The sequence below is a fragment of the Rhea americana genome, unplaced genomic scaffold, assembly GCF_003343005.1.
Source record: "Rhea americana isolate MKP2758 unplaced genomic scaffold, rheAme1 scaffold_110, whole genome shotgun sequence".
NCBI lineage: Eukaryota > Metazoa > Chordata > Aves > Rheiformes > Rheidae > Rhea > Rhea americana.
This window is the reverse complement of record NW_028185151.1, coordinates 1,118,828-1,126,316: the sequence shown is the minus strand read 5'-3', so window position 1 is coordinate 1,126,316 and position 7,489 is coordinate 1,118,828. Positions and strand designations below refer to the sequence as shown.

The window sequence follows — 7,489 nt, the reverse complement described above, 5'->3', positions numbered from 1 at the left end:
ACTCTATAAAGATAAAATCAACTACATGATACAAAATATAGATTGCTGGAAGTAGCCCTTTCTACTCCGCAGCAAAAAAAAAAAAAAAAAAAAAATGAAGTGTTTACATCCATGATAAAAAGAAAAATGTTAGTTTCTTTGCTACAGAAAAAAAAAAGAAAGAAAGACAAATTATCTCAAATTCCTATCTATCATCTCAGGAAACCAGCCTTTAAGAAATAAATGTGGATATCGTATGAGGAAGAGCAATGCTAACACGATCAGTGAAATGCAAGATAAAGTTACCTCCTAAAAATCCATCCTACCTGTACTTGTACATGCAGACTGGGGATTTCTAGACCAAATCTACTTGAAGAAAGAGCACGCACGTAAAAAATAGCACCTGTAGAGAGGACTGAGCAAGGGAATTTGATTTTAGCACAACTGATAGCCCGGGCCACCAGATGGAGTAATTCACAGTTTGGGCCTAGAAGCAGGGTGACTCTCACAAGACAATTAAAGCGCTGAAATACTGCAATGCAGAATCTGCATTTGAGCTTCCCTAACCCCTAGGGACATTATTATTTCATGTTAATCATGCCCCTTGGAGCTGTCTCATTAAGAGTCCACACAGCAAGAAAAATGTGTACATTTCTGTATTTGTGTGAGTGTTTCCATAGGAGGAAGATGAAGTAGACAGTTTAGAGGACTAAACAGTGGGGCTTAGCTGAGCTGGGTGATTAAGCTGTCTCCTTCTCAGGRTGCAGCAATGTGAACGCTGCCTCATGGAATTATATTGCAGCTTTCCAGAACAATCATAGACTAAGGTTCACTTCCTAGTGAACCGAACTGAACGTAGAGGTTACTCCTAGGCCAGGTTTGCAAGGCAGGGGGGCCCCACAAATTAACAGTGACAAAGCCAAGCTCCTAGGAAGATAATTTTTTTTGTTTTGTTTTTTTTTGTTTTTGCTTCCTTGACCAAAAGGCAACCAGCCAGAAAAGCCAGGGCCCTACTGCTACACATTTTTGCCTCCTATGGACCATGCAAAGTGTACAGCATCCTTGCCTTCAAGGAAAGCTCCCACTGTTACAGTTATGCAGGAATAATGGCATGGGCCTCAAGAAATGTTGTCCATCACTGAYAGAGACTTTCGTGGTAGCTCCACATCTCATGAGCGGTTTATACCATGTCTGGACAAGGGGTTAGATACATCTACAGCATGCATCCCTTCCACCCTAGTCACTGAGTGTGGGAAYTGGGGCCAAATGGGTCATGGCTCCCTTCTCATGGGAACGAGAGCATGAGAAAAAGACAGGCTTCCCAGGCACGAACCATGATCTCAGCGAGGCAGGACACTGCTGGCGCACAGAGCCTGGYTCTGCAGCTTCGAGCGAGCAGCGTGCTGGCCCACCACTGGAGAGCTTTTTGCTCTCTTCCAGAGCAATGAGCCTGGCAGCCCCCACAGTGTCGGCTGTAATGCACAGCCAGTCCACATAGCTTGGTGAGAGTCGTGCACCTCATGTGAGTTGGGCACATTCGGGCCATGAATTCAGGCACCACTTGGTGCATTTTGTTCAGGAGCGGTGCTGCTTTGAATGGGTCATCTCCTTCCACCTCCCTGCTGGAAGCTGGGAAGAAGCTCGCTTACTCCCCTCTCTACACTTCCCCTAATTGAGGGACTGTTTAACAAATTAGGTTGAAGAATTGCTTTGGTTAAAAATAACCTCCAGATTGCTCATTTTCTCCCAGACCAGTTCCTTTACCCAGTTTCACCCTTTCACCCATCCCACACAAACTCTTGTACTGACACCATTGAGAAGCCTGCATGGAGAGGCTTCTTAAGAAGGAGCCTCCTAAGATTATATTCCTAAAACCAGGATACATCAAACCATTCCCGCCACCAAAACAGCCATTTTTTTTGCCACAGAATCACTGTCATCTTAAGTCTACTGTAACAGAAACTGCTACATTCACTTGATAGCTTTTACACCATTGTTGTTAAAGAATATGCCATTAAGATTCTGTATGTTGAATAGCTTTTAACTGAATTTATTACCAGATTGGGCACGTTTGGTTTTGAGTATCCCATGAGACCACTAGTAACTGTGGCAACTAACAGCTCTGTTAGCAGCCTAAACAGTAAGCTATTTGATTTATTGCAGAAATAATCACTAATTGTGCCTATGTAACTGCTTTCCACACTTCTGTACTTTGACAGTTGTCTGCATGATAGTAAGCTTTTCCTATGTGAAATTATTGTGCTTGTGCAAATATATCCTCTATACGTATGTCCTCACCGCAGCACTATGGGAAAGCCTCCAGATTTTTTTCTAGGTTGCAGCAAAGCTGCATCCATGAATGTAGTTGCACCAACACAACTTAAACACGCTTTTCTTTCTTACTAGTACACTTAACATTTCCCACAGCTGTTTTTAATATCATTATCAACAAGCAAGTTAGCTTCCCCAGTCCTATCACTGCTGGAGCTATCAATGTAGATCAAGACAAACTTGGTTCATCAGCATTTACAAAATATTAGTGACAAGACCCTGGTGAAGGGAATAGGAGCATTCTTCCTTAAAAAAAAAGTGTATTCAAAGTACATATGATGTATCCCAAAGGCAATAACTATGTTTACCCATCTGCCAGAGAAGAGCACATGTACTGCCCCTAGAAAACATTCAGAAGTATGTTAAAAAGCCTCCATAAACCATATTAAAAAAACATTTGCAGTTGAGATTATTTGGCAAGGCACAGGTATGAGAAACATTCCTCTCCTTTGGGAGTTTGACACTAGACTCAGACTCTACCAATTTCCCTGGGACGACTGAGCTGTTTGGAAGGCAGCTATATCAGCAATAAACTGATGAGCAGTCTGTGTTGGAAAGCAGGCTTCATATGGAAGTGTAAATATCAGGTCTCATATAAAACTAGACAATTGATTATCCCCTCGGGCCCAGGCAGACTGACTTTGTCAGGGTTTGGAGCAGAAAAATCTTCATCTTCCATTCTGCTGGTCTTCTTAATTTCAGTAACAGAATGCTTGCATAGACAACTAAAGAACCATATGGACTTGCATAGTGACCTTCTGTACCGATAAGGTCAATGAATTAAAGGCACCTAATAGCCACCTGTTTATGCTTATGAGAATGTAAAGTTCCATATGTTTCTTTTTCTGCAGATAAGAGGTGAATATGTAAAAAGTTATTCTGATGTGACAGGTGAAAGTCACTGTTGTTCCCAACTAACTGTCAAAATCTTCCATGGGGTCTTCCCACAAATATCCTCCTTGCTATGATATTTATATATTTATTTTTATTTATTTTTCATGGAGAAATGTCTTTAGAAAACTACTATCTGGAACTATTCATAATCTCATTAAAGTCATTATGAATCAAATTACAAAACCAAATGTTTTCCAAACCTAACATAGTGACAAATCCTCTGGAGTAGGAGACATATGGCAAGTCTGAGATGCTAAAGTTAGGACATTTTGAGGTCAAACAGAAATATTTTTGTACTCTTTCATAAATCATAAAATGAATGACTTAAATTCACTCAGACTTTTCTAAGACAGCTAGGTGGATATCTGAGAGGGAGAAATAGAAGGAAATAGAGAATCTGGCAAAAGGTCCAGCTGGCATATTGAGAGCTGGCATTATTGCTCACATAGATCTGCTTACTAAATATAATATGATCTGCAACCAATTCCCCAATAGTTTGGGGAAAAATAGAGAGAGAGAGAGAGAGAGAGAGAGAGAGAGAGGAACAACTATGCATACATAATAATGACAGTCTTTTATACTTAGTGGGATTTCACCTGTCTAGCTATAGCATTATGATTAGTCAGCCCCAAACCTAATCACTCCCCAACTTTCAGAACATGCTTTAGGCATSGGTGTATATAAATATGATGAAGGGTGAGGGTGCTGAGAGATATTTAAAAGTTATTTTTACTGGTATGATAGAAAAGAAGGCCTGAGGATCACCCATTTAGTCCTATGGCAAAGCATGTTTCTAGGAAACATCTTTTTACAGAATAACATGCGGCTCTCATACTAGTTAGGGAGTGATAAAGYGTATCTCCCTGTAGTTTTATAGACTTCTCATTTTCAGCCTCCATTAGAGTCCTGAAGTAAAGGACTGTCCTTTTCATTCTCTCTTTTTCTTCTCTTCCCCACAGGGGGAAAAAAAACAACAAAAACAAAAACAAAACAAGAGAAAAGCAGCAGTAAGACTCACCTAGTAGCTTTCAAGGAAAATAAAGCAGAAARACCCTTTGTGCCACTCTAGCAGTTACTATTGCCCAAAATAAAGCAGAAGAAAGGGAAGAGTTAATTTCCAGCTTCTTTGGAGCTGACTTGATTGCCGTTCCTCTTTTCTCTCATGCCGACTGCCCTCCCTCCTCCCCTTCATCTGCTCCAGCATCATCCTCTCCCCATCCTCTCCCAAAGGCTGACCCCTTGCTCTCATCCCTTTGTCTGCTGCTGCTTTTTTCTCTCCCCAGATTGAAGGGGGTTTTCTCCACTACCTTCCCAGTGTCAACCATGCTGATGTGAAGATAAGGTAAGAAATCAGGTGAATTTTCAGCGCCATTGGTCCCTTCCAGCTCCTCACCACCCCTCCTCAACTGATAAGTTTCACTGCATAAAAGCAGTATGGTAGGCATCACCCTTGGCTTGGAGGCCTAGGGACTGATTTTGCTGTCACTGTTTTACAGGGGGCTCACTCCACTAACTCCAAGTGGTTTCCTTCAGACTGGCAGCATTTTAACTCATATCAAGATGAACCTTCCCATGTCTAATCCCAGTTCTTCCACTCATGTGCTGCATGGTCATGGACAGATCCCCTGTCTTGTGGCCTGTAGGAGTGAGCAGTGGCAACTGTCATAGCACTGAGAAGATAGAGAACCCAGCAATATTTTTTGCAGAACAAGGAATATTAAGAAATAAAAGGAAATCATTTGTGTTAGCACATAGTTCAGATGTGTAAATTGTCCATCTGTGACAACTTGTTAGTAGTGAAAATTGTGGTGCAAAATGCTGTTAGATGCAGTTACTGAAGTATCTAAAAGAACAGAAGTTTGTTTTTTTTTTTTTTTTTTTTTGGTCCAGTGTATGAGCACAGAAAGAATAGCCTGACCTTCTGAAGCATGAAAAAGAACAAATTATTAGAATGAGACTAAAATGAAATAACACAGATAGTGAACTTGCGGTTGCAGTGATTTCTCTAATGCAAAGGCCAGATTAGGCCTTTATCTAGAATCTGATTTGCCAGAGTAGAAAAAAGGAATTCTGTAGATTGCAAATACGTTCAGAAAGACAAAGAGAAAAGCTTGTTTAAAGCCAATGCTTCTCTCACAAAGATGTTATCCTCCGTGTAACCTGAATAGAATTGTTGCTTACTTATGCCAGTATGCATAGTGAAAGGATAAATGGGCCCATTTGATGAAAATGATAACTCACAATAAAGGAAATCGAAAATAACATTAAAACAAAAGGTTTCTTTACATCAGCATGGGCAAGTGAACACTCTAAGTACAATATAAACACAATGCCAGAGTTCTACAGACCCAATGAGATTTCTACTGAAGTCAATCAGTGACAGCGTAAAAAGATCAACTCCAATTCCATTCTGTGTTTTGTTCTAGAGATGGGCCAAGCCAGCAACAATCTAATATGATGTTTCATTCAGATCGTAAGTGTAATAGAGTGACAGCTTTATAAATGGAGAAAGGTCAAAAAACAGTGTGAGACAGGTTAACTTTGTAAAGCACAATCATTCTTTAGCTACGAAATAAATTAGATGACAGAGTTTCATCTTTCCGAAAGGAACTCGAGTGGAAAAGGATGCATATACATGCGGGAAAGAGACAGAGACAGCAGTGCTCCCTGTTGGGCTAAGAAGTGATATTATAACCTGCTTCAGTGCTGCTCTTCAATACTACCTATCATGTGGAGTATAGCAATGATGAACTGTAGCAAAATGAACACTGAATTTACATTTCTGGTGAAATAAGKTAATGCAGAAAAGAATACCCAGGTTTCTAGAATACTATTTGTGAGCATTTGTAGGTATGCATGCAAATGTAGTGCTTACACTGAATTTAAACACAGGCTCATAGGATCAGTAAGGTTAGAAGGGACCTCTGGAGATCATCTAGTCCAACCTCCCYGCTCAGCAGGGTCACCTAGAGCATGTTAGACAGGGGTGCATCCAAGCAGGCCTTGAATATCTCCAGAGAAGGAGACTTCACAACCTCTCTGGGCAACCTGTTCCAGAGCATGTGCTTGAGAGGACAGCATATCATTAAGTTGTATAATTGATCAGTTGATTGCCAGCAAATCTGAGATCACCAAGTTGAAGTATTTGAAACGACAAGTCACTCTGTCCTAAAAATCAGGAGATTCAACATTAATAAATGTAGGATTACTTTTATCACTCAATTGCGTAGGATGTTTTAGGATTCCAGTGTTCAAACCCCTGCCAATCAATAGTTCAAATATAACCTCCTATAGTGATAGAATAAATTTTAATAGCAAAGAAGCTTAGAATTCAAGAAAAATACAAAGTATCTAGAGAGTTCACAATACAGCAGTACTTTAATATCTCTAGATAGCCACAAATAATTAAAATGTCTTTGATTGCTACATCTGGGCCCTATCAGTGCTTGAAAATGGTACATGTTCTAAAAAAAAGTCTTTTAACAAATGGTCATACAAACGTATCTTATTTACTGGATAAGAAAAACATGAAAGCAAAGTGAGGATCCACTGGGAAACAGAAAATGATGCATAGGACTACTTCAGGGAGAAATCTATATTTTGGAGATGGAAAATGAAGGCATAGCAGAAAATATTTTCCTGTGGAATTCAGATGAAACAGTGAACTCCTATGTGTTTTTACATTTATTTGGCTCAAGAGGTAGGCCTTGCTTTCTGCTGCAAAAATATGTGTAACAGTTTGGTTACTGGCATAACCTAAACAATATATATGCATGTGCGCACATCAGCATATTCGCAGCAGTACATTAGAAGACCATCAAGGAGCTTACTAAGTCAAGCATTCAAACATTAGCAGATATCCATATTATGTTTCCCTGTGCAGCATTAATGTAGCCTCCAATATGCATGCATTACAATACAGTGTTAATTAAATGTTTACGTGCTATTTTTTTCTATACGAGTGCTGCCTCATCCAGCACGCTAACTAGACTGTGGTTTGGGACTAAAGCAGAGTGAGGTAGTGAAAACACTTGTCATCTTCCAGGTCCCTGTCTCATTTGCTAAAGAAGGTGGAAGTGGGTAGCAAGTGTGACATGGACTTGTGGGAGAATAATGATCTGGGAGTTCTCCACAATTTCCTGTAGACCTTGACTGTCTCCCTTGCACAGACAACCTTACTCTGACAGCTGCCATCTTGCAAATATGAATACCTGAATACTTTTCTAGTACTATTGCTACTGTTACATATTTTTGTATGTATGCATGTAAGCTACTGTGTAAAAAA

At 40.1% G+C, this 7,489-nt stretch overlaps 1 protein-coding gene across 1 annotated transcript in view; it reads right to left on the bottom strand.

Annotated features, from left to right (window-relative positions):
- Positions 1–7,489, bottom strand: part of THEMIS (thymocyte selection associated) — an 84,956-nt gene that overhangs the window by 60,315 nt on the left and 17,152 nt on the right. The window lies entirely within an intron of this gene.